Below are 26,917 nucleotides of genomic sequence, written 5' to 3' on the forward strand. Positions count from 1 at the left end.
AGAACACGCTGGGCAGAGCCCCCCAAGACAGCAGCAGAGAGAAGGAAGAGACAGGCCCGGGAACCAGTGGCTGGGCTACAGCCTTCTTGCATCTCTCTGAGCAAATCTGCTGGCCCTCTGCAGGAGCGAGCCCTTCAGCTCTGACTGCTTTCACATCGCAGCTGCCTAAGGACACCTGGCAGCTTGCGCTCAAGGACAGGGCCCCACGAGAGAGCTGGGGAAGGGCGTTGGGCTGGCGCAAGGAGACATGCCAAGCAGCGGGCGGATGCACGCGTGGCCCAGAAGAGCCTCGCTCATGCCGCAAGGGCCTCCAGGGGCCCTGGGAAGGCCTGATTAGCGCCAGAGTCATCGACTTACCCCCAGCAGAGCTTCTAGCAGCTTTCCAGTGCCATCCATGCTGAGGAGGAAGTCGTCATAAAACCTCATTGTCACTTCCTTCTTCCGTACAGAAAGAATGCCAATGCCCTTGAAGACAAAGTCCACGTCCTGTCTTTTTGACATGGCCCAGAAGAACGCCATCGCGGTCTCATGTATGGAACACTGCACCGTTGTCAAAGGCATGCGGGCACACACGGAGAGATTCTTGTACTGCAGAGGGACTATTCTTACGTCACCTAGACCGCAGCAAAAGACGAACAACGTCACCTCGGCAGCAGGCTCCAAGAACAAGGGGACAAGACTTTCTGGCAAGACGCTGCTGCTACAGAGCAGGCTCTTGAATCCCCTGCTGCAGCGCCTAGGAGCGGTTTATGGAGTCCCTCCTGGGAAGAGGCCGAGCACTCTGCAAACTCACGGGCTCAGGGGGGCAGCAGTCATTTGGCCAGGGCAGGAAGCAAAAGAAGAAAACTAACCATCCCGAAGGAACCCTTGACCGGAGGGCAGGACAAGGCGGGCAGATGGGTGCAGGGCCCACGACAAAGGGCCCGGCGCCACGCCATTGTGCCCTCTGGCTAAGCCGATGCCACGTCGATAGATACAAGGGCGAAGCAAAGCGCAAGGACGGCACCGCAGCCCGTAAGGACCATTCGGCCCCTCTGGCCCTTGGTAGCCAGCAAAAGTCTCCCTGCGCTGCTGGGGCCAGCAGCCTATCCCTCCCACGCACCCCGCTGCAGGCGTATTACTAGCAAAGCACACCCGGGGGCCCCTCTGAGCACCTGCTCCTGGCTGGCCTGTCCAGCTCAAACAAGCCAAAGTTGCTCTCAGGCCACTTTGAGGCGTTCAGCCATGTCTTCAGAGCAGTTGGCCTGCCCCTCAAGCTTGGGGCAAGGGCAGGCAAAGGTTTTTAACCTGTCTTCTTACCAGGAATGTCTTCTTGAGCGCCCCTGGCCTGGTATTCCTGGGCAACAACCTCCGAAATACGAAACATGGGTCTCCGAACGATCGAAAGCTCCCCGTTCACGGAGCACTCGGAGTGCTTCAGAACATAGAACACCCCCACTCCTAGTATCTTGACACCCTGAGAACAGCAGCAAAGAGGGAGAGAAGGAACAAGCATCAGTAGCCTGGAGACACAAAAACTGTCCGATGGCTTGCCAGAGCGTGGGGGCTGCTGCTCTGCGCCCTGCCCACCCCTAGCATGCCGAGGGCAAGATGGGCCACTTGGGAAAGCTTTGGAGAGAAAGCACATACTCCAGACCTTTCTTTCCTCTTGCTCCTCTGCTCTCCTCAAAAATCTCTTTGCACAAGCAACAGCAGAGACAACATTCCTCCCCTCCATACAGGTGGGGGGAGGGGGTGGCAGGGAGGGGAGCAGGGGGCATTTCCAACAGTGGGCACCAAGTCCTTGGCACTCTGTGGCACAGGGATGTCAGGGCCAGGCAAACCACCAGCATTTCCGGAGGGGAGGAACAGGACACAAGACCCACCTTGTTCTCTGCCAAGCGCTCTAGAATGTATTCTGAGACGCTGTCCCAAATGCTAACAATCTCTGGAAAGCAAGGCAAAGAGGTATCATGCGCCAAGTCAGCAAGCTCACTACCTTTCAGCACCCCGCTCCCCAGGCAGGTGGCAAGTGCAGGTGAGATGAAACGTACCGCCACCCCAAGCCAAAACACGCAAGGCGCTCCCCAGGACGGCCCTTCCGGACCTCAGCCGCAAGGACACTGCAGGGACGCCTCCGCCCACTTCTAAGCAAGGCTCCTGTCCTTTCAGGTGGCCATGCCAAAGGGCGACCCACCCGCTCGGGAAACGGGGACTAGGTTCCCACAGCAGCGAGAAGACCGTGCAGTGCCTACCCACAGGAGTCACCCACGCTCAGGGCAGCCCCAGCTGCCTCCCCTGCAGGGACCATTTTCACCTCCATTCAACGCCTGCACACACACACGCTCTGCACGGCCACCCGAGCAGCCCCAGCCCTTTCAGCCAGCTGCCAGCTCAGGGCACGCAATCCCCACTGCGAGGCAACCCACGGCTTCTGCCTGCACGTGCCCTGGAAGGCACGGGCAGAGGAAGCTCCTCAGGACAACGAGCCAGCCGGCCCGGCTGCCAAACTCACCCCTGGGCTGCCAACGGTCGAGCGGCCTGCTCTCCCGTGCCACCCACTCGCCCTGTCCAGCCCTCCCCTACAGAGCCCAGCGCTTCCATTGCCTGTCTCGCGGCTCATACCGTCTACAGCCTTACCGTAACGGTTGAGATTCCTGAGCGTTGGAAACATGTCATGCCACAGTTTCGCCATCTTCGCGCCCCCTCGCGCTCAATGGGGCCCTGTAGCAGGAGGGTGACGAGGAAACTTCTCCTCCCAGGAGCCGCCTCCTCCTCCTCCTCTGCACTTCCCCAGGTAGGCTCCAGCGCTGTCGCGCGGCCTCCCTTCGCCCTCTCGGTGCGCTGCAAAGCAGCTCCTCCAGAGAAGAGCGGTGGCGAGAGCAGCCCCAGCACCTGCACGTGCCAAGGCCTCGCAGGGAAGTGTGGGCAGGGCTCGGGGGCCCCGTGGCGGGAGGGGAGCTGTGACTGTGATGCGGCATGTCCCACTGTGAGCCCAGCCCGTGTCACCAAGGGGCTCACAGGCACCCTTACCGTCCAAAGCATTTCTCTTGGGCCCACAGGAGGGGCAATTTCACAGCCCCAGAGCAGCCAGACCGCAAAGGGGTTTCAGCAGGTCTCCGCTCTGACCTCCTGCTGCAAGTGCGGCTGACCAGAGCAGACTTCCCAGGCCCGGGCACCACTGAGGGGCCACTGGCTCCATGGATTCCCCCACCACCCCGGGCCCCTGGGCCAGTGCTCCACCACCCTTAGGCTACAGCGCTTTTCCCCGTCTCTCATGGCAATTGCCCCCACTGCCACTACTGCCATTGCCCATCCTCCCGGCCCCCCCCCCACCCGGCACCTCTGGGAAGGCTCTGCCTCCACCCTCTCACCCCCCTCCCGTTAGGCCCCTGCCGCCTGATCCTCTTGCGCCTTCTCTTCTCCCGGCTCAACAGCCCCACGCCCTCAGCCTCTCCTCGCACTGCTGGGCTCCAGCTGCCCACCAGCTCCCAGCCCGCCCCACAACGAACGGCTCCTCCAGGGCCACGCTCCCTTCCTGGTGTCCCTGCCCCCCTGCAGCTCCCCCACGGGCCACAGTCCCCTCAGAGGCGCACCTCCTCTGGCATGAAGCGCCTCCTTCCAAAAGTACCTCTCCAGCCATGTCCCCAGCAACGGCTCCTTGCACGGCTCGCCTTCGCTTCCTTCTGCTTTTCTCCAGAAACACGCCTCTGCACCCTTCTCCTCACGAGTGCCCCTTCGTGTGGCCTCCTGTGGCTCCACGGAGGTCGCCCCCAGCTGCGGGATCTGCGGCCCTGCCGCCGCATGCCCCAGGCAGGGGCCGGGCCTCGGTGCCCCGCTCCTCCCTCCCTCCCTCCCTCCCTCCCTGCCTGCCTGCCTGCCTGCCTGCCTGCCTGCCCGCCCGCTGCCCCAGCGTTGGGGGAAAGCCTTGCCCGGGCCCTGGGCGGCGCTGCGGGCTCCCTGCTGTGCCCAGAGCCCCCGGCCCCGCACGGGCAGCCCCGAGCAGCACGCCCAGGTGGCACTGCTTGCTGCGCAGTAAGGACTGGTGCCAGGGACTGTCGGGGATGGGGGAGGCCCCGCTGCCCGCGGGGAGGCGGGAGGCAGGCAGCGTTGAGCCGGGGCCCGGCAGCCCACCGGGAGCTGGTGGGGGTGTGGGGCAGAGCCATAGCAAGGGAAGGGGCCAGAGTGCAGGAGGCAATCCCAGGTGCCCCCTCCCCGAGCAGAGGGGCCTGGGAGAAGGCAGGGGGTCAGGGCCGGGCCGGGGGCTGGTGGCCGGGTGCTTGGCTGCGCCATGCTGACCTGCTCATGCCAGGGCATGGCTGCTTTGCGCCGATTGCAGGCAGTGTCCCCCCGTGGAGGAGCTGGCCCCTGCTGGCTTCCCCTTGGGCCATGCAGCTGCCTGCCAGTGCTCAAGGTCCCGCCGGGGCTCCAGCGACGCTGGGAGAGGTGCCGAGGGGGCACCGGCTGCTGCTAGCAACTTCCCGGGGACCCCTGAGGCAGTGGCTGGTGCTGAGGGAAGGGCAGCGGGCAAGGAGCCGCAGGCAGCACTTGTTTGACCCATGCGTTGCCTCTGCTTGCAGGCCACACTGCCCAAGGCATTGGGACTTGAACGCGGCAGCCAGGCGAGGCAGGGCAGCTGCCGCTGAGGCAGCAGAGCCAAGCCCCAAGCCCCTCCGCTCGGTGAGGCTTGGGAAGGGCAGAGCTGGGAGAAGCTGGTGCCCCTCAAACCTCGTTCTCCCAGCAGAGCAGAGGGCACGTAAGGCAGCGCTTTCAGCCAGTGAAAATTGCTGGCTCATGCCTTCCTTTTTCAGAGGCCTGGTTTGCGCAAGGCCAGCGGTGCTGCCTGCCCACCAGTGCCCACCCAGGCTGCGGTCGGAGGAGACCTGCTCCTTGCATTGGTCCCGACCAGAGTTCGGCACCAGAAGACACAGCCCCTGAGGGGGCACCGCAGCACACAAGTGTGGCTTGGCATGCCTGGCTCACCAGCAGAAAGGGACCATGCAGACTAAGGTGGAGTCAATCAGCCAGAACGGAGCACAGAGCAACAATACAGTTGAAAACACAAAGCCTAGCTAAGTGTGTGTGAGGTTCCCCGTGGGGAGCCCCGTGATGCTTCTGGGGAGGCCTTGGGCAGGGAGGTGCCTCCTGCCGAGGCCCCCGGCAGCTGGGATGCCGGCTGCAGGGCTTTCGGCAGCTCCAGCTTCCCTCTTCCTGCCCTGCCAGGGGTGAAGGCCAGGCTGCCTGCAGGGATGGGCTACTGCCGCCCCCAGGCCTCCTGAGGAGGGGCAGTGCAGCCCCAAAACCACCTTGCAAAGCCGGCAGCCCTGGGCGTGGGCTGAGGTGGGTGCCAGGGTGCACGCTGGAGCGCAGACTCTGGGATCCACAGGCCTCCAAGGCCAGGGCCTGCAGGGCCAGGGCAGGGATGACGAGGCTCTGGGGCTCTGACCCTGCAAGAGAGACCGCAGGAACACCTTGTGCTGGCCCTGGGCTGAGAGCAGAGGGGAGCAGGAGGCTTCGTGGCCTCCACGCCCCAAACCAACAGCAAATTTGTGCCCAAAAGCTCTCAGAGGAGGCTTCAGTCCCGGTCAGCTGCCCGTGTCCTGCACTGATTTCGTATGCTCAAACCTTGTGATGGGCAGAAGGCAACATGCTTGTACCCCAAGGCAGCCCCCTTTAGTGGCCAAGCCAAGGACCTGCTCTTAGCATCACTGCAGGAGTAACCGTCTAATTAAAGGCTTGCAATTAGCCCACCTCCAATTAGTGCACAGCAACTCAAACAAAGGGTCTTCTTAAAGGACAAGTCTCCTTAATGCAACCTAAATGGTCCTACGTTCCCTGTGCAGGGGCGACCCTTCTACATCCCCCACCGCCAAGGCTGCGGCGCGCATGGGCATGGGCATTGGCTTCAGGGTCCCAGCTCCTTCCTCAGTGGGAGGCGGCTGCTGCTGGTGGCTTCCTCCATCGCATAGTTGGGCTGACACTATTAAGCCTGCTCCTAATAGGCTCTCTTAAGGCTAATAATGTGGCATACATAGCCAACAAATGCTAGAAGGAGTCACCAAAACTAAAGCAGCACTTTAAAATGCAACTCCTACATTTAGCATCGAGGAAATAAGCCCCTCCACCTTACTCCCAATTTGACACTCTCGGGAGAGTGCTTTAGGGGATGCTAATGCGTGTTTTGCCCTTCCTTGCTCCAACACGGGTCAGGCTCAGCACAGTGGAGAGGGAAAGACTCTGGCGGGGCGGAGGGGGTGGGGTGCGAGCTTTGTGCTCGCCCAGGGCCCTGCACTGGCCCCCTCCTCTGTCCTGCCCCTGAACATCCCAGACTCCGTTGGCTACAGTCGCCTGCTCCTTGCCAGGCCTTTGTGTTGACTCTGATGAGCCTTTGGGCGTTTCATGTCACTCTAGGAGCTGGAAGAGAGCCTGCCTCATGACACGGGGTTGCAAGGAGAGCCACTGGCCGTGGAAGAGGACTGCTTGCCTGGCCTCGCTCAGGAGTCCCATCCTGCCCACCCCGGGCATCTCTCTCTTTCCTGCCCGCTGACACGGTCTTTCTCCGGAGGGAAGCAGTGAGGCTACATCTCCGCACAGTGCTGGGTGGCCTGGGGAAGGCCGGGCACATGCCAAGCGGGGAGCTGGACACAGGTCTCCACCGAGTGCTGTCGGGGGGCTGGCACCGGTGCCTGGGGCACGTGTGCTCCAGGCACTTCCCAAATAAGCTCCACTGGTGCGGCCTCCTCTTCACCTGGATGTTGAGTTCCAGGGCCTCCTGCCACGCCTCCTCCAGCAGGAACAGGGCCTGCGCAGGCGTACTGCTTTCCTGCCCTTCAGCCTGCTCCTGGTTGCTGGGGAATGCAGGTGTGCGGGCATGTCCGGGTGTCCTGCCTCATTTCAGCAGGGTCACTTGCTCCTGCTGGTTCCTTCTGTGGCCCCACCTGGCCTCACAGAGCCCCACATCCTGCCCGTCAACCCCAAGGGGGACGCAAGGCCCTCAGCTCACCCAAGAGAGAACCCCCAACCTCCCTCTGCTCGTCCACCCACCCGCCTCAGCATATAGCACGGCCCAAGGCCCATCCCTGGGCCCTGGCACTGTCACGGTCCCTCTCCTGACCACAGGACCCACTGGCGCTGGTGAGTGCCCAAGCAGTTAGGCCGCTGTCTTTTCTCCCATGGCCAGTGACTTGCAGGGCTGTGCAGGACCCAGGAGTCCTGCTGGCCTGTCCCTCCATAACGTACCAGGGGCAGGGAGTCGCAGAGCTGCACCTCGGAGGTGCTCTGGGGCCTAGCAAGTGCAGGGGACCGGAGGGGGCCTGGGAGCATGCCTGGGGCCACTGGCACATCAGGACAGGGCAGGAGCCCAGGAGGGAGAATCCAAGCACACGGGTAGCAGGCCCGGCCGGCCCTGCCGAGCTCCACTGGGTTGAAGAGCGGCCCAGCAGGGGCTGTGCAGGGCAGGGAAATGGGGACTGCTCCCCAGCCTCACAGCCCCAGCCTGCGGGGCTGAGGGGCTGCCCTGGCCCACAGGGCCCTGGCACACGCGTTTGCACATGGGAAGGGAGGCATCTGCACCTCCAGGCAGCAGTCAGCGGCTGGCAGGGTAGGGAGACTACGGGCCCTGCGGCAGATGAGCAGAGCCCGTGGGAGCACAAGGAGCAGCCGAGGGCTGACGGAGGCCCAGGGACAAGCACGGCTCATCCCAGCTTTGCCTGCCTGGAGAGCCCTGCAGCTGCAGCAAAAAGCCAGGCATCTGCGCTCCCAGGTGGCCGGCCGCACCGCTCCACCCCACAGCAACTCCCTCCTTTGCCCTTCACCCTTCCCCATGCAACCCTGAGAAGGGCTCCAGCGTCCCTGCACACCAGCCCTCAGAGCACCCCTGGGGCTGTGGGCACGTCAGGTGCAGCTGTGTCCTGGCCACCATGGTGTGCACCGTGCAGTGTCTCTGTGCGTGTGGAGAGCGCGGGCGCGTGTGCGGATGCGTGTGCAGCGTCAATGGTGTGCCAGGCTGGCGCACGTGCACTGTGCAGGTGCAGGCCTGGCTGTGCGGGAGGGTCTTGGTGAGTGAGAGGTGTGAGCTGTGTGCGTAGCCGTCCTGTGGAGGGTAATGAAGGAAGGGGCATGTGTCTGTGCGTGTGTCTGTGCGCTGTGCTGAGAACGGGTTAGGCGGTGGTGTGCATGCACGTGCACTCTGTGGCGCGCGTGCCTGCATGCTGCGGCCCGTGTGTGGGCGATATTCTGTTCAGGCTCTACAAAATAACTGGAGGAGCACATGGGTTTGTACAGCTCTTCCTTTCATCTTTCAGGAGCACGCTTCCAGACTTCGCCGCAATAGTCACGTTTCCTCTGCACCACCAGCAAGTCCTGGTCCCTTTCCCTTTGAGCCTGGAGAGTCATCCGCTGCCCAGGGCTAGGGCATGGAAAAGGAACCGTTTGGTTTCAGGCACAGGCAGAAGGGCACGGAAATGCTGCAGGCCTAGCGCAGGGCACATCTTCTGGCCTCTGCCTCTGCTGGCATTCCTATGCTTTCTCGGATGGGCGAGGGGCCCCCTGGGGTGCGAGGCAAGGACATGACCACATGACTACCACGGGCAGGTAATCAGCCTGCACAGGAGTCAGGCGCGGGATGAGACTTTGGCCCAAACTGGCATCAAAGCACAGGGCAAGGCCTCCACGTGTGGAGACTTGGGGAGGCAAGGACGGAGCGTGCCTTTGGAAAAGGGAGAGCCAAAGCGTCGCTCCAGGAATCCTGTCACCTTGGGTAGCCCCCGTGTTCTGGTCCCACCTGGGAATCCTACCCCTGAGAGCCCAACACCTGCCCCTGGGCTGGAAGGCTGCCTGCTCCCAGGCCACAGCCTCCAAAGCCTGTTGCTCTCCCTCGACGGGTGCCAGCAAAAGACCCCCCCCCCTCCCCTCCTCTGGGCTGCTCCTGGGTGTGGAAGGAAGGCCAGTGCAGGGGAAGGCAAAACAGCACCCCCAGCTGGAGAAATTTACCAGAGGAAGCGCTTCTCTTGGGAATTCCTCTGCCGATTCAGCTCTACCCTCTGCTTCCACTCTTCCCGACGCGCTTGGTAAGTCTCCAAGACTTGCAGGGTGTGGCTTGCTCGTACAGAAAGCTGCCTGCAAGAGCAGGGAAAAAGTTCCCTCTCCCCTTCTGGCTGAGGCCCTCCTGCCTCTCCCCTCCACCAGCCCCTGCACACCCGCTCCCGCTGGCGGTGCCCGCAGCCTTCAACTTGCCCCATGCAGCTTGGGGCTGCCTGGCATCGGGGCCTTGCCCAAGGCATTGCCACGTCAACAGAAATCAGGGGACACCATACCCAGCCCCATGGCTCAGGAACTGCGCTTCCTCACACCTCGGACAGGTGCTGCCACTGCACCTTTCCAGGCCAGGGCTGGGGCCGGGGCCCGGGCCCGGGCACACTTACTCTTTGTGCAGCCGCGGCAGTCTCTCGGGCTTCCTCTTCTCTGCTCGGGGCACGAAGGCAGCAGTGCTCGCCTCTTTCCCAAGCGGGGGCCCTGGTGAGGCTGGCCGAACCTCCGGCAGTGGTTCAGCATGCCGCCAAGCCTGCGTTGGCGCCAGAGGACAACTCTGAAGCTGCTTCTCACCTCCCTCACGTGCTCTCAACTCTCAGCACGGGGAGAAGCCAGCCACTACAGGGCCTGTGCGTCCCCCCAGCACACTTGTGTCTGCTTTGCCCTCAGAAAGCCCCATGAGGAGCACAGCGCCAGGCAGGGACCCTGCACTCGTAGCCTGGCCACGCTTCACCACACTTCCCTGCTGGCCCCTCTGCTTACCTGTGCTGCCTTGTGCTGATGCCCGCAAGCAGGAATTGCAGTTCGAGGTCTGCCTTGAGCAGGTCCTTCCTGCTTGCCGTCCTCTTCCGCCTTAGAGGAGCTCTCCCAAATTGTCTGCAGCCGGCTAAAAACACACAAGCCGCGTGAGGTGATTGGAGTTCCGGGTGAGGCTGTTCTGCATCTTGCGCTCACAAGCGGCTCGGGGCCAGCCTCTGCAGCACAAGGCAGTTCTGCTGGAGCATTTGGTGTAGCTGAGTCCTTGCGTTCATGTCAACAGTGAGGAAAGAAAGCCTTGAGCTGCAGCGCTGGCAGCGGGCCCAGGAGGCCCTAAGGAAAGCTCGGGATGCCCAGGTGTGGGCCCTCTCTGGGTGGCACAAGGGGAAAACCAATGCCGTTTGCAGCACCCAGAGCCTGCAGAGACCACTAGGCACCTCCTGCCAAAGGCACTGAAGTCAGGGACGTGCTCAGAAAGACTCTGTTTTGGGGTGAAACGGGACTATTAGTGGGGGAGCCACTGTCGGGGAAGGAGGAAGTGTACTAGGCACACAAGCAAGCCCGGCATGTAGTTCTCTCTGGTATGTAGTTCTCTCTGGCACTCCTCCTGTGCCAGACAACCGCCACACCCCTGCCCCTGCCACCCCAGCCCAACAACCTTCGGAAGAAATTCACAGGCATTACGTCCAACCTAAAAAGCAGGGAAAACAGACCCTACTCTCTGCTGCTGGGGCAGGGGCTTCTGACTTTCACATTCCTCTGAGAAGTGCTCTCATTCCCACTGCAACCAAAGGAGGGCCCTTCACACCCATAGGGGAGCAGAAAAACACCCGCCACTGCTGCAGTACTTCTTGCATCAACGCCAGTCCCTGGGACACCACTTGACAACCTCACAGACTTCATACCCACAGAGCGTACAGAAACAGAAACAGCTCCCTCCCTCCCAGAAGCCCAAAAGCACACGGCCACCCGCATGCTTTGCTCCAAGAGCCTCACCTGGCAGCTGGCTTGTTTCCCCTGCTTTCCCATGCCTTTCCTCCCTTCCAGCTGGCCCCAGAGAACGGGGGTGGAGAAAGCCTTTCTCGAGACAGGAGGCGCCCACCACAAGCACTGCCTGGAAGTAGCAAGGCAGAGGAGGCTCCTCAGCAAGCATCGTTCTTTGTCACCATTTGAACAAGAAGGACAGGCAGCTGTGCTCCAGCATCGGACCAAAGAGCCCAATTCCCTTGGAGCTTTGCTCCCAAGCAGGTCTTAGGCCCTTGCTGGCGCACGATCGCGTCCAGCCTTTCCTTTCTGCAGGGCAGTCTTCTGCCCTAGAGTTCTGTGCTGCTTCTACTGCTTTCTCTAGCCCTTAGGCTTCAAAAAGGGGACATGGCTGGCAGGTCCTGGGGACCTCATGCTACTCTCTCCTTTGGCGTGGCTGCAGGCTGGAGGGCAGAGTGTCACACGAGAAGGGGAACAGATTCCTGCCCATCTCTAAGGCGCTCACATGCACAGACTTGCAAGCTAGAGCAGGGCCCCGAGTGCCAGGGCAAAGTGCCCCTCAGCAGTGGCAGCTGCAGTTGGAGCTGCACAACTGCCCCGAGAGCCCCTTCCAGGAGGAGTGCCCCCAGATCTGTCGTGATGAGCAAAGAGAGGCACAGGAGAAGCAGGCCACTAGGCCCGGCACGGCATGTTAAGCTTGCCTCCAGCCCCTCCGCTGCACAGGACAAAAGGAAAACAAACACACCTCTCTCACCAGCCAGCTGGCACTTTACCTTTTCCCTCAGTCTGCTTGTTCTGCTCCCTGTCTTTTGCCGGCCCGCCTTTGGCAGCCTCCCGACACCCTCCGGAGGAAGATGCTGGTCGCACAGGCACAGGCGTGATGACCTCACCCTCACTCCTGGAAACAAGAAAGGGACGAGAGAGACGCTGACAGCAGAGCCTTGCAGAAACCTCCTCTACATGCTTGCCCTCCATCTAGAAAGAGAAAGTCACCAAAAGACTTGTTGGCCGCCCTTCACGTTGCAGTCGGACAGAGTCTACGCAAGAAACAACCCCTTCAAAGAACTCCAAGAGCACAAGGTCACCCTCAGCCTTTTCTCCAAGAGCCTCACCTGGCAGGCAACTTCCTTCCTTTGCTTTTCCACTCCTCCTGCTTTCTCCCCCCAGCACCAGGTGACGCAGGTGGCAAAGGCCTTTCTTGAGCAAGCAGGCACGCAGCAGGAGCACTCCCTGCAGGCAGGAAAGGAGAAGGCTCTGCAGAAAGCGTCTTTGGGAGCACTTGGTCCAGAAGGACAGGCAGATCTGCTCCAGCACCGCATCAAACAGCCTGATCCCCCGGGAGCCGCGCTCTCTAAGAGCTCTTGCTCCCTAGCATGTCCTTGGCACACCTTAGCAGCCTCTTAGCAGTCCACCTTAGCAGCCTCTTAGCAGTCCTCTCCAGGCAATCTTGCTCCCCACCTTCACACGCCCGGCATCCGCCAGAGAGGCAGACCCCCTCCAGCACTGACACCTCGGGCCCAAATGTCCTAAAGCGAAAGAGGAGCTTGCGCTGGCCACCAGGGCGCAGCACCCCGGGGCAAAACTCTCCCAGGCAGCACATCCTGACCAGGGCTCCAACCACCTACCTACTGCCGAGGACCAACGGAACAAACACGCGCACACACACAAACACACGCCCGCCTGCACACCCTCCTCTCGCTCGCCAGTCACCTGTGGCCTGACCTTTTCCGTCCGCCCGCTCTTCCTCTTTCGGGCGTGTCCGGGATCCCTTGCAGGAAGACGCCACTTGCTGCTTCTCACGGGGAAGCTTCAACTCAAATCTGGAAATGACAAGACGCCACGGTGAAGAGAAGGCACCACTTCCCCTTTGCCTCCTGCCGGCCTTGTACTCAGAAAGAAGGCCTTTCGGGGCACGTGGGGCCCTCCAGGCTCACCCAAGACATGCTTAGGTCACAAACACAGGCCCTGTATGGATCGGGTGCCTTCCACACGATGCCTTTCCTCGGCCAGCCACACACAGCACATTCGGGAACCTTGGCTTTTGGAAGCCTCACCCACGAGAAAGAGACCAGTCACAGGAAAATGTGGCCCCCATTCCTCTCTAGGCCTAAGATTGGTTAGCAGTGCCAAACACCGCCACTATTGCCTGTTCCACCCTGGGGAGACCCCCAGAGTCCCAAGTACTTGCAGACAGCAAGCTAGGAAAGAGTTGCTCCGCAGCAAGTCCTTCCTGAGGAGACAAGCTCCAGCAGGACGCTGCTACCAAGCACGAGCTGAGAAGCAAACGTACCGTGGCAACATGAAGACGCTTCTGGGACCCATGCGGAAAGCCGCGCTCCTTCTTCCTTTTACCACCAGGTGTCTCGTCCCTGGCGTCTGAAACAGACACCGAGGTACGTGAGAGCATGCCAGCGCCATTACTGCCTTGCTCCTAAAGGCAGCAAATCTTTCTTGGGCTCAGGGAAGATGCTGCCCCTGGGACACCCTGAAACAAAGCTGTCTTTCCAAATACTAGCCCTCAACGAGGAAAGCAGAAGATGCCCAGCTCAGAGTGCAGAAGGAGGAACACCGTTGCCAGGCGCTTTGCAAGGGCGAGACTCAAGACGGTCAAGGAGGACGCTCCTTCTCTCTGCCTGCAGACATCAGGCACAGGAGAAGGCGTGTGGTTCGCCAGGGTTTCTGCAGGCTGGCGTTTGCCTCTGGAAGGTCTTGCTCTGCCCCTTCTTGGAAAGACAACTCCTGGCTCAGGCGTGCTCTTAGCCCCACAGTGTCTCCAAGCATTCACATGCTTGCATCCATCGCGTGGAAGAGCAGAAAGAGCCGGCCCTTGCTCGGCCTCTGCCCGGTGGCTAAGACCTGCGGGTGCCAACTCCCTCATGGGGGTGCAAGCAGCTGGGCAGGGCCTGATGAGGGATCTTTGGGAACACAGCCTGACCCAAAGGCCCTGGCCCTGGCCCAGAGAACACGCTGGGCAGAGCCCCCCAAGACAGCAGCAGAGAGAAGGAAGAGACAGGCCCGGGAACCAGTGGCTGGGCTACAGCCTTCTTGCATCTCTCTGAGCAAATCTGCTGGCCCTCTGCAGGAGCGAGCCCTTCAGCTCTGACTGCTTTCACATCGCAGCTGCCTAAGGACACCTGGCAGCTTGCGCTCAAGGACAGGGCCCCACGAGAGAGCTGGGGAAGGGCGTTGGGCTGGCGCAAGGAGACATGCCAAGCAGCGGGCGGATGCACGCGTGGCCCAGAAGAGCCTCGCTCATGCCGCAAGGGCCTCCAGGGGCCCTGGGAAGGCCTGATTAGCACCAGAGTCATCGACTTACCCCCAGCAGAGCTTCTAGCAGCTTTCCAGTGCCATCCATGCTGAGGAGGAAGTCGTCATAAAACCTCATTGTCACTTCCTTCTTCCGTACAGAAAGAATGCCAATGCCCTTGAAGACAAAGTCCACGTCCTGTCTTTTTGACATGGCCCAGAAGAACGCCATCGCGGTCTCATGTATGGAACACTGCACCGTTGTCAAAGGCATGCGGGCACACACGGAGAGATTCTTGTACTGCAGAGGGACTATTCTTACGTCACCTAGACCGCAGCAAAAGACGAACAACGTCACCTCGGCAGCAGGCTCCAAGAACAAGGGGACAAGACTTTCTGGCAAGACGCTGCTGCTACAGAGCAGGCTCTTGAATCCCCTGCTGCAGCGCCTAGGAGCGGTTTATGGAGTCCCTCCTGGGAAGAGGCCGAGCACTCTGCAAACTCACGGGCTCAGGGGGGCAGCAGTCATTTGGCCAGGGCAGGAAGCAAAAGAAGAAAACTAACCATCCCGAAGGAACCCTTGACCGGAGGGCAGGACAAGGCGGGCAGATGGGTGCAGGGCCCACAACAAAGGGCCCGGCGCCACGCCATTGTGCCCTCTGGCTAAGCCGATGCCACGTCGATAGATACAAGGGCGAAGCAAAGCGCAAGGACGGCACCGCAGCCCGTAAGGACCATTCGGCCCCTCTGGCCCTTGGTAGCCAGCAAAAGTCTCCCTGCGCTGCTGGGGCCAGCAGCCTATCCCTCCCACGCACCCCGCTGCAGGCGTATTACTAGCAAAGCACACCCGGGGGCCCCTCTGAGCACCTGCTCCTGGCTGGCCTGTCCAGCTCAAACAAGCCAAAGTTGCTCTCAGGCCACTTTGAGGCGTTCAGCCATGTCTTCAGAGCAGTTGGCCTGCCCCTCAAGCTTGGGGCAAGGGCAGGCAAAGGTTTTTAACCTGCCTTCTTACCAGGAATGTCTTCTTGAGCGCCCCTGGCCTGGTATTCCTGGGCAACAACCTCCGAAATACGAAACATGGGTCTCCGAACGATCGAAAGCTCCCCGTTCACGGAGCACTCGGAGTGCTTCAGAACATAGAACACCCCCACTCCTAGTATCTTGACACCCTGAGAACAGCAGCAAAGAGGGAGAGAAGGAACAAGCATCAGTAGCCTGGAGACACAAAAACTGTCCGATGGCTTGCCAGAGCGTGGGGGCTGCTGCTCTGCGCCCTGCCCACCCCTAGCATGCCGAGGGCAAGATGGGCCACTTGGGAAAGCTTTGGAGAGAAAGCACATACTCCAGACCTTTCTTTCCTCTTGCTCCTCTGCTCTCCTCAAAAATCTCTTTGCACAAGCAACAGCAGAGACAACATTCCTCCCCTCCATACAGGTGGGGGGAGGGGGTGGCAGGGAGGGGAGCAGGGGGCATTTCCAACAGTGGGCACCAAGTCCTTGGCACTCTGTGGCACAGGGATGTCAGGGCCAGGCAAACCACCAGCATTTCCGGAGGGGAGGAACAGGACACAAGACCCACCTTGTTCTCTGCCAAGCGCTCTAGAATGTATTCTGAGACGCTGTCCCAAATGCTAACAATCTCTGGAAAGCAAGGCAAAGAGGTATCATGCGCCAAGTCAGCAAGCTCACTACCTTTCAGCACCCCGCTCCCCAGGCAGGTGGCAAGTGCAGGTGAGATGAAACGTACCGCCACCCCAAGCCAAAACACGCAAGGCGCTCCCCAGGACGGCCCTTCCGGACCTCAGCCGCAAGGACACTGCAGGGACGCCTCCGCCCACTTCTAAGCAAGGCTCCTGTCCTTTCAGGTGGCCATGCCAAAGGGCGACCCACCCGCTCGGGAAACGGGGACTAGGTTCCCACAGCAGCGAGAAGACCGTGCAGTGCCTACCCACAGGAGTCACCCACGCTCAGGGCAGCCCCAGCTGCCTCCCCTGCAGGGACCATTTTCACCTCCATTCAACGCCTGCACACACACACGCTCTGCACGGCCACCCGAGCAGCCCCAGCCCTTTCAGCCAGCTGCCAGCTCAGGGCACGCAATCCCCACTGCGAGGCAACCCACGGCTTCTGCCTGCACCTGCCCTGGAAGGCACGGGCAGAGGAAGCTCCTCAGGACAACGAGCCAGCCGGCCCGGCTGCCAAACTCACCCCTGGGCTGCCAACGGTCGAGCGGCCTGCTCTCCCGTGCCACCCACTCGCCCTGTCCAGCCCTCCCCTACAGAGCCCAGCGCTTCCATTGCCTGTCTCGCGGCTCATACCGTCTACAGCCTTACCGTAACGGTTGAGATTCCTGAGCGTTGGAAACATGTCATGCCACAGTTTCGCCATCTTCGCGCCCCCTCGCGCTCAATGGGGCCCTGTAGCAGGAGGGTGACGAGGAAACTTCTCCTCCCAGGAGCCGCCTCCTCCTCCTCCTCTGCACTTCCCCAGGTAGGCTCCAGCGCTGTCGCGCGGCCTCCCTTCGCCCTCTCGGTGCGCTGCAAAGCAGCTCCTCCAGAGAAGAGCGGTGGCGAGAGCAGCCCCAGCACCTGCACGTGCCAAGGCCTCGCAGGGAAGTGTGGGCAGGGCTCGGGGGCCCCGTGGCGGGAGGGGAGCTGTGACTGTGATGCGGCATGTCCCACTGTGAGCCCAGCCCGTGTCACCAAGGGGCTCACAGGCACCCTTACCGTCCAAAGCATTTCTCTTGGGCCCACAGGAGGGGCAATTTCACAGCCCCAGAGCAGCCAGACCGCAAAGGGGTTTCAGCAGGTCTCCGCTCTGACCTCCTGCTGCAAGTGCGGCTGACCAGAGCAGACTTCCCAGGCCCGGGCGCCACTGAGGGGCCACTGGCTCCATGGATTCCCCCACCACCCCGGGCCCCTGGGCCAGTGCTCCACCACCCTTAGGCTACAGCGCTTTTCCCCGTCTCTCATGGCAATTGCCCCCACTGCCACTACTGCCATTGCCCATCCTCCCGGCCCCCCCCCACCCGGCACCTCTGGGAAGGCTCTGCCTCCACCCTCTCACCCCCCTCCCGTTAGGCCCCTGCCGCCTGATCCTCTTGCGCCTTCTCTTCTCCCGGCTCAACAGCCCCACGCCCTCAGCCTCTCCTCGCACTGCTGGGCTCCAGCTGCCCACCAGCTCCCAGCCCGCCCCACAACGAACGGCTCCTCCAGGGCCACGCTCCCTTCCTGGTGTCCCTGCCCCCCTGCAGCTCCCCCACGGGCCACAGTCCCCTCAGAGGCGCACCTCCTCTGGCATGAAGCGCCTCCTTCCAAAAGTACCTCTCCAGCCATGTCCCCAGCAACGGCTCCTTGCACGGCTCGCCTTCGCTTCCTTCTGCTTTTCTCCAGAAACATGCCTCTGCACCCTTCTCCTCACGAGTGCCCCTTCGTGTGGCCTCCTGTGGCTCCACGGAGGTCGCCCCCAGCTGCGGGATCTGCGGCCCTGCCGCCGCATGCCCCAGGCAGGGGCCGGGCCTCGGTGCCCCGCTCCTCCCTCCCTCCCTCCCTGCCTGCCTGCCTGCCTGCCTGCCTGCCTGCCCGCCCGCTGCCCCAGCGTTGGGGGAAAGCCTTGCCCGGGCCCTGGGCGGCGCTGCGGGCTCCCTGCTGTGCCCAGAGCCCCCGGCCCCGCACGGGCAGCCCCGAGCAGCACGCCCAGGTGGCACTGCTTGCTGCGCAGTAAGGACTGGTGCCAGGGACTGTCGGGGATGGGGGAGGCCCCGCTGCCCGCGGGGAGGCGGGAGGCAGGCAGCGTTGAGCCGGGGCCCGGCAGCCCACCGGGAGCTGGTGGGGGTGTGGGGCAGAGCCATAGCAAGGGAAGGGGCCAGAGTGCAGGAGGCAATCCCAGGTGCCCCCTCCCCGAGCAGAGGGGCCTGGGAGAAGGCAGGGGGTCAGGGCCGGGCCGGGGGCTGGTGGCCGGGTGCTTGGCTGCGCCATGCTGACCTGCTCATGCCAGGGCATGGCTGCTTTGCGCCGATTGCAGGCAGTGTCCCCCCGTGGAGGAGCTGGCCCCTGCTGGCTTCCCCTTGGGCCATGCAGCTGCCTGCCAGTGCTCAAGGTCCCGCCGGGGCTCCAGCGACGCTGGGAGAGGTGCCGAGGGGGCACCGGCTGCTGCTAGCAACTTCCCGGGGACCCCTGAGGCAGTGGCTGGTGCTGAGGGAAGGGCAGCGGGCAAGGAGCCGCAGGCAGCACTTGTTTGACCCATGCGTTGCCTCTGCTTGCAGGCCACACTGCCCAAGGCATTGGGACTTGAACGCGGCAGCCAGGCGAGGCAGGGCAGCTGCCGCTGAGGCAGCAGAGCCAAGCCCCAAGCCCCTCCGCTCGGTGAGGCTTGGGAAGGGCAGAGCTGGGAGAAGCTGGTGCCCCTCAAACCTCGTTCTCCCAGCAGAGCAGAGGGCACGTAAGGCAGCGCTTTCAGCCAGTGAAAATTGCTGGCTCATGCCTTCCTTTTTCAGAGGCCTGGTTTGTGCAAGGCCAGCGGTGCTGCCTGCCCACCAGTGCCCACCCAGGCTGCGGTCGGAGGAGACCTGCTCCTTGCATTGGTCCCGACCAGAGTTCGGCACCAGAAGACACAGCCCCTGAGGGGCACCGCAGCACACAAGTGTGGCTTGGCATGCCTGGCTCACCAGCAGAAAGGGACCATGCAGACTAAGGTGGAGTCAATCAGCCAGAACGGAGCACAGAGCAACAATACAGTTGAAAACACAAAGCCTAGCTAAGTGTGTGTGAGGTTCCCCGTGGGGAGCCCCGTGATGCTTCTGGGGAGGCCTTGGGCAGGGAGGTGCCTCCTGCCGAGGCCCCCGGCAGCTGGGATGCCGGCTGCAGGGCTTTCGGCAGCTCCAGCTTCCCTCTTCCTGCCCTGCCAGGGGTGAAGGCCAGGCTGCCTGCAGGGATGGGCTACTGCCGCCCCCAGGCCTCCTGAGGAGGGGCAGTGCAGCCCCAAAATCACCTTGCAAAGCCGGCAGCCCTGGGCGTGGGCTGAGGTGGGTGCCAGGGTGCACGCTGGAGCGCAGACTCTGGGATCCACAGGCCTCCAAGGCCAGGGCCTGCAGGGCCAGGGCAGGGATGACGAGGCTGTGGGGCTCTGACCCTGCAAGAGAGACCGCAGGAACACCTTGTGCTGGCCCTGGGCTGAGAGCAGAGGGGAGCAGGAGGCTTCGTGGCCTCCACGCCCCAAACCAACAGCAAATTTGTGCCCAAAAGCTCTCAGAGGAGGCTTCAGTCCCGGTCAGCTGCCCGTGTCCTGCACTGATTTCGTATGCTCAAACCTTGTGATGGGCAGAAGGCAACATGCTTGTACCCCAAGGCAGCCCCCTTTAGTGGCCAAGCCAAGGACCTGCTCTTAGCATCACTGCAGGAGTAACCGTCTAATTAAAGGCTTGCAATTAGCCCACCTCCAATTAGTGCACAGCAACTCAAACAAAGGGTCTTCTTAAAGGACAAGTCTCCTTAATGCAACCTAAATGGTCCTACGTTCCCTGTGCAGGGGCGACCCTTCTACATCCCCCACCGCCAAGGCTGCGGCGCGCATGGGCATGGGCATTGGCTTCAGGGTCCCAGCTCCTTCCTCAGTGGGAGGCGGCTGCTGCTGGTGGCTTCCTCCATCGCATAGTTGGGCTGACACTATTAAGCCTGCTCCTAATAGGCTCTCTTAAGGCTAATAATGTGGCATACATAGCCAACAAATGCTAGAAGGAGTCACCAAAACTAAAGCAGCACTTTAAAATGCAACTCCTACATTTAGCATCGAGGAAATAAGCCCCTCCACCTTACTCCCAATTTGACACTCTCGGGAGAGTGCTTTAGGGGATGCTAATGCGTGTTTTGCCCTTCCTTGCTCCAACACGGGTCAGGCTCAGCACAGTGGAGAGGGAAAGACTCTGGCGGGGCGGAGGGGGTGGGGTGCGAGCTTTGTGCTCGCCCAGGGCCCTGCACTGGCCCCCTCCTCTGTCCTGCCCCTGAACATCCCAGACTCCGTTGGCTACAGTCGCCTGCTCCTTGCCAGGCCTTTGTGTTGACTCTGATGAGCCTTTGGGCGTTTCATGTCACTCTAGGAGCTGGAAGAGAGCCTGCCTCATGACACGGGGTTGCAAGGAGAGCCACTGGCCGTGGAAGAGGACTGCTTGCCTGGCCTCGCTCAGGAGTCCCATCCTGCCCACCCCGGGCATCTCTCTCTTTCCTGCCCGCTGACACGGTCTTTCTCCGGAGGGAAGCAGTGAGGCTACATCTCCGCACAGTGCTGGGTGGCCTGGGGAAGGCCGGGCACATGCCAAGCGGGGAGCTGGACACAGGTCTCCACCGAGTGCTGTCGGGGGGCTGGCACCGGTGCCTGGGGCACGTGTGCTCCAGGCACTTCCCAAATAAGCTCCACTGGTGCGGCCTCCTCTTCACCTGGATGTTGAGTTCCAGGGCCTCCTGCCACGCCTCCTCCAGCAGGAACAGGGCCTGCGCAGGCGTACTGCTTTCCTGCCCTTCAGCCTGCTCCTGGTTGCTGGGGAATGCAGGTGTGCGGGCATGTCCGGGTGTCCTGCCTCATTTCAGCAGGGTCACTTGCTCCTGCTGGTTCCTTCTGTGGCCCCACCTGGCCTCACAGAGCCCCACATCCTGCCCGTCAACCCCAAGGGGGACGCAAGGCCCTCAGCTCACCCAAGAGAGAACCCCCAACCTCCCTCTGCTCGTCCACCCACCCGCCTCAGCATATAGCACGGCCCAAGGCCCATCCCTGGGCCCTGGCACTGTCACGGTCCCTCTCCTGACCACAGGACCCACTGGCGCTGGTGAGTGCCCGAGCAGTTAGGCCGCTGTCTTTTCTCCCATGGCCAGTGACTTGCAGGGCTGTGCAGGACCCAGGAGTCCTGCTGGCCTGTCCCTCCATAACGTACCAGGGGCAGGGAGTCGCAGAGCTGCACCTCGGAGGTGCTCTGGGGCCTAGCAAGTGCAGGGGACCGGAGGGGGCCTGGGAGCATGCCTGGGGCCACTGGCACATCAGGACAGGGCAGGAGCCCAGGAGGGAGAATCCAAGCACACGGGTAGCAGGCCCGGCCGGCCCTGCCGAGCTCCACTGGGTTGAAGAGCGGCCCAGCAGGGGCTGTGCAGGGCAGGGAAATGGGGACTGCTCCCCAGCCTCACAGCCCCAGCCTGCGGGGCTGAGGGGCTGCCCTGGCCCACAGGGCCCTGGCACACGCGTTTGCACATGGGAAGGGAGGCATCTGCACCTCCAGGCAGCAGTCAGCGGCTGGCAGGGTAGGGAGACTACGGGCCCTGCGGCAGATGAGCAGAGCCCGTGGGAGCACAAGGAGCAGCCGAGGGCTGACGGAGGCCCAGGGACAAGCACGGCTCATCCCAGCTTTGCCTGCCTGGAGAGCCCTGCAGCTGCAGCAAAAAGCCAGGCATCTGCGCTCCCAGGTGGCCGGCCGCACCGCTCCACCCCACAGCAACTCCCTCCTTTGCCCTTCACCCTTCCCCATGCAACCCTGAGAAGGGCTCCAGCGTCCCTGCACACCAGCCCTCAGAGCACCCCTGGGGCTGTGGGCACGTCAGGTGCAGCTGTGTCCTGGCCACCATGGTGTGCACCGTGCAGTGTCTCTGTGCGTGTGGAGAGCGCGGGCGCGTGTGCGGATGCGTGTGCAGCGTCAATGGTGTGCCAGGCTGGCGCACGTGCACTGTGCAGGTGCAGGCCTGGCTGTGCGGGAGGGTCTTGGTGAGTGAGAGGTGTGAGCTGTGTGCGTAGCCGTCCTGTGGAGGGTAATGAAGGAAGGGGCATGTGTCTGTGCGTGTGTCTGTGCGCTGTGCTGAGAACGGGTTAGGCGGTGGTGTGCATGCACGTGCACTCTGTGGCGCGCGTGCCTGCATGCTGCAGCCCGTGTGTGGGCGATATTCTGTTCAGGCTCTACAAAATAACTGGAGGAGCACATGGGTTTGTACAGCTCTTCCTTTCATCTTTCAGGAGCACGCTTCCAGACTTCGCCGCAATAGTCACGTTTCCTCTGCACCACCAGCAAGTCCTGGTCCCTTTCCCTTTGAGCCTGGAGAGTCATCCGCTGCCCAGGGCTAGGGCATGGAAAAGGAACCGTTTGGTTTCAGGCACAGGCAGAAGGGCACGGAAATGCTGCAGGCCTAGCGCAGGGCACATCTTCTGGCCTCTGCCTCTGCTGGCATTCCTATGCTTTCTCGGATGGGCGAGGGGCCCCCTGGGGTGCGAGGCAAGGACATGACCACATGACTACCACGGGCAGGTAATCAGCCTGCACAGGAGTCAGGCGCGGGATGAGACTTTGGCCCAAACTGGCATCAAAGCACACGGCAAGGCCTCCACGTGTGGAGACTTGGGGAGGCAAGGACGGAGCGTGCCTTTGGAAAAGGGAGAGCCAAAGCGTCGCTCCAGGAATCCTGTCACCTTGGGTAGCCCCCGTGTTCTGGTCCCACCTGGGAATCCTACCCCTGAGAGCCCAACACCTGCCCCTGGGCTGGAAGGCTGCCTGCTCCCAGGCCACAGCCTCCAAAGCCTGTTGCTCTCCCTCGACGGGTGCCAGAAAAAGACCCCCCCCCCCTCCCCTCCTCTGGGCTCCTCCTAGGTGTGGAAGGAAGGCCAGTGCAGGGGAAGGCAAAACAGCACCCCCAGCTGGAGAAATTTACCAGAGGAAGCGCTTCTCTTGGGAATTCCTCTGCCGATTCAGCTCTACCCTCTGCTTCCACTCTTCCCGACGCGCTTGGTAAGTCTCCAAGACTTGCAGGGTGTGGCTTGCTCGTACAGAAAGCTGCCTGCAAGAGCAGGGAAAAAGTTCCCTCTCCCCTTCTGGCTGAGGCCCTCCTGCCTCTCCCCTCCACCAGCCCCTGCACACCCGCTCCCGCTGGCGGTGCCTGCAGCCTTCAACTTGCCCCATGCAGCTTGGGGCTGCCTGGCATCGGGGCCTTGCCCAAGGCATTGCCACGTCAACAGAAATCAGGGGACACCATACCCAGCCCCATGGCTCAGGAACTGCGCTTCCTCACACCTCGGACAGGTGCTGCCACTGCACCTTTCCAGGCCGGGGCTGGGGCCGGGGCCCGGGCCCGGGCCCGGGCACACTTACTCTTTGTGCAGCCGCGGCAGTCTCTCGGGCTTCCTCTTCTCTGCTCGGGGCACGAAGGCAGCAGTGCTCGCCTCTTTCCCAAGCGGGGGCCCTGGTGAGGCTGGCCGAACCTCCGGCAGTGGTTCAGCATGCCGCCAAGCCTGCGTTGGCGCCAGAGGACAACTCTGAAGCTGCTTCTCACCTCCCTCACGTGCTCTCAACTCTCAGCACGGGGAGAAGCCAGCCACTACAGGGCCTGTGCGTCCCCCCAGCACACTTGTGTCTGCTTTGCCCTCAGAAAGCCCCATGAGGAGCACAGCGCCAGGCAGGGACCCTGCACTCGTAGCCTGGCCACGCTTCACCACACTTCCCTGCTGGCCCCTCTGCTTACCTGTGCTGCCTTGTGCTGATGCCCGCAAGCAGGAATTGCAGTTCGAGGTCTGCCTTGAGCAGGTCCTTCCTGCTTGCCGTCCTCTTCCGCCTTAGAGGAGCTCTCCCGAATTGTCTGCAGCCGGCTAAAAACACACAAGCCGCGTGAGCTGATTGGAGTTCCGGGTGAGGCTGTTCTGCATCTTGCGCTCACAAGCGGCTCGGGGCCAGCCTCTGCAGCACAAGGCAGTTCTGCTGGAGCTTTTGGTGTAGCTGAGTCCTTGCGTTCATGTCAACAGTGAGGAAAGAAAGCCTTGAGCTGCAGCACTGGCAGCGGGCCCAGGAGGCCCTAAGGAAAGCTCGGGATGCCCAGGTGTGGGCCCTCTCTGGGTGGCACAAGGGGAAAACCAATGCCGTTTGCAGCACCCAGAGCCTGCAGAGACCACTAGGCACCTCCTGCCAAAGGCACTGAAGTCAGGGACGTGCTCAGAAAGACTCTGTTTTGGGGTGAAACGGGACTATTAGTGGGGGAGCCACTGTCGGGGAAGGAGGAAGTGTACCAGGCACACAAGCAAGCCCGGCATGTAGTTCTCTCTGGTATGTAGTTCTCTCTGGCACTCCTCCTGTGCCAGACAACCGCCACACCCCTGCCCCTGCCACCCCAGCCCAACAACCTTCGGAAGAAATTCACAGGCATTACGTCCAACCTAAAAAGCAGGGAAAACAGACCCTACTCTCTGCTGCTGGGGCAGGGGCTTCTGACTTTCACATTCCTCTGAGAAGTGCTCTCATTCCCACTGCAACCAAAGGAGGGCCCTTCACATCCATAGGGGAGCAGAAAAACACCCGCCACTGCTGCAGTACTTCTTGCATCAACGCCAGTCCCTGGGACACCACTTGACAACCTCACAGACTTCATACCCACAGAGCGTACAGAAACAGAAACAGCTCCCTCCCTCCCAGAAGCCCAAAAGCACACGGCCACCCGCATGCTTTGCTCCAAGAGCCTCACCTGGCAGCTGGCTTGTTTCCCCTGCTTTCCCATGCCTTTCCTCCCTTCCAGCTGGCCCCAGAGAATGGGGGTGGAGAAAGCCTTTCTCGAGACAGGAGGCGCCCACCACAAGCACTGCCTGGAAGTAGCAAGGCAGAGGAGGCTCCTCAGCAAGCATCGTTCTTTGTCACCATTTGAACAAGAAGGACAGGCAGCTGTGCTCCAGCATCGGACCAAAGAGCCCAATTCCCTTGGAGCTTTGCTCCCAAGCAGGTCTTAGGCCCTTGCTGGCGCACGATCGCGTCCAGCCTTTCCTTTCTGCAGGGCAGTCTTCTGCCCTAGAGTTCTGTGCTGCTTCTACTGCTTTCTCTAGCCCTTAGGCTTCAAAAAGGGGACATGGCTGGCAGGTCCTGGGGACCTCATGCTACTCTCTCCTTTGGCGTGGCTGCAGGCTGGAGGGCAGAGTGTCACACGAGAAGGGGAACAGATTCCTGCCCATCTCTAAGGCGCTCACATGCACAGACTTGCAAGCTAGAGCAGGGCCCCGAGTGCCAGGGCAAAGTGCCCCTCAGCAGTGGCAGCTGCAGTTGGAGCTGCACAACTGCCCCGAGAGCCCCTTCCAGGAGGAGTGCCCCCAGATCTGTCGTGATGAGCAAAGAGAGGCACAGGAGAAGCAGGCCACTAGGCCCGGCACGGCATGTTAAGCTTGCCTCCAGCCCCTCCGCTGCACAGGACAAAAGGAAAACAAACACACCTCTCTCACCAGCCAGCTGGCACTTTACCTTTTCCCTCAGTCTGCTTGTTCTGCTCCCTGTCTTTTGCCGGCCCGCCTTTGGCAGCCTCCCGACACCCTCCGGAGGAAGATGCTGGTCGCACAGGCACAGGCGTGATGACCTCACCCTCACTCCTGGAAACAAGAAAGGGACGAGAGAGACGCTGACAGCAGAGCCTTGCAGAAACCTCCTCTACATGCTTGCCCTCCATCTAGAAAGAGAAAGTCACCAAAAGACTTGTTGGCCGCCCTTCACGTTGCAGTCGGACAGAGTCTACGCAAGAAACAACCCCTTCAAAGAACTCCAAGAGCACAAGGTCACCCTCAGCCTTTTCTCCAAGAGCCTCACCTGGCAGGCAACTTCCTTCCTTTGCTTTTCCACTCCTCCTGCTTTCTCCCCCCAGCACCAGGTGACGCAGGTGGCAAAGGCCTTTCTTGAGCAAGCAGGCACGCAGCAGGAGCACTCCCTGCAGGCAGGAAAGGAGAAGGCTCTGCAGAAAGCGTCTTTGGGAGCACTTGGTCCAGAAGGACAGGCAGATCTGCTCCAGCACCGCATCAAACAGCCTGATCCCCCGGGAGCCGCGCTCTCTAAGAGCTCTTGCTCCCTAGCACGTCCTTGGCACACCTTAGCAGCCTCTTAGCAGTCCACCTTAGCAGCCTCTTAGCAGTCCTCTCCAGGCAATCTTGCTCCCCACCTTCACACGCCCGGCATCCGCCAGAGAGGCAGACCCCCTCCAGCACTGACACCTCGGGCCCAAATGTCCTAAAGCGAAAGAGGAGCTTGCGCTGGCCACCAGGGCGCAGCACCCCGGGGCAAAACTCTCCCAGGCAGCACATCCTGACCAGGGCTCCAACCACCTACCTACTGCCGAGGACCAACGGAACAAACACGTGCACACACACAAACACACGCCCGCCTGCACACCCTCCTCTCGCTCGCCAGTCACCTGTGGCCTGACCTTTTCCGTCCGCCCGCTCTTCCTCTTTCGGGCGTGTCCGGGATCCCTTGCAGGAAGACGCCACTTGCTGCTTCTCACGGGGAAGCTTCAATTCAAATCTGGAAATGACAAGACGCCACGGTGAAGAGAAGGCACCACTTCCCCTTTGCCTCCTGCCGGCCTTGTACTCAGAAAGAAGGCCTTTCGGGGCACGTGGGGCCCTCCAGGCTCACCCAAGACATGCTTAGGTCACAAACACAGGCCCTGTATGGATCGGGTGCCTTCCACACGATGCCTTTCCTCGGCCAGCCACACACAGCACATTCGGGAACCTTGGCTTTTGGAAGCCTCACCCACGAGAAAGAGACCAGTCACAGGAAAATGTGGCCCCCATTCCTCTCTAGGCCTAAGATTGGTTAGCAGTGCCAAACACCGCCACTATTGCCTGTTCCACCCTGGGGAGACCCCCAGAGTCCCAAGTACTTGCAGACAGCAAGCTAGGAAAGAGTTGCTCCGCAGCAAGTCCTTCCTGAGGAGACAAGCTCCAGCAGGACGCTGCTACCAAGCACGAGCTGAGAAGCAAACGTACCGTGGCAACATGAAGACGCTTCTGGGACCCATGCGGAAAGCCGCGCTCCTTCTTCCTTTTACCACCAGGTGTCTCGTCCCTGGTGTCTGAAACAGACACCGAGGTACGTGAGAGCATGCCAGCGCCATTACTGCCTTGCTCCTAAAGGCAGCAAATCTTTCTTGGGCTCAGGG

The sequence above is a fragment of the Struthio camelus genome, chromosome 10 (genome assembly GCF_040807025.1).
Source record: "Struthio camelus isolate bStrCam1 chromosome 10, bStrCam1.hap1, whole genome shotgun sequence".
NCBI lineage: Eukaryota > Metazoa > Chordata > Aves > Struthioniformes > Struthionidae > Struthio > Struthio camelus.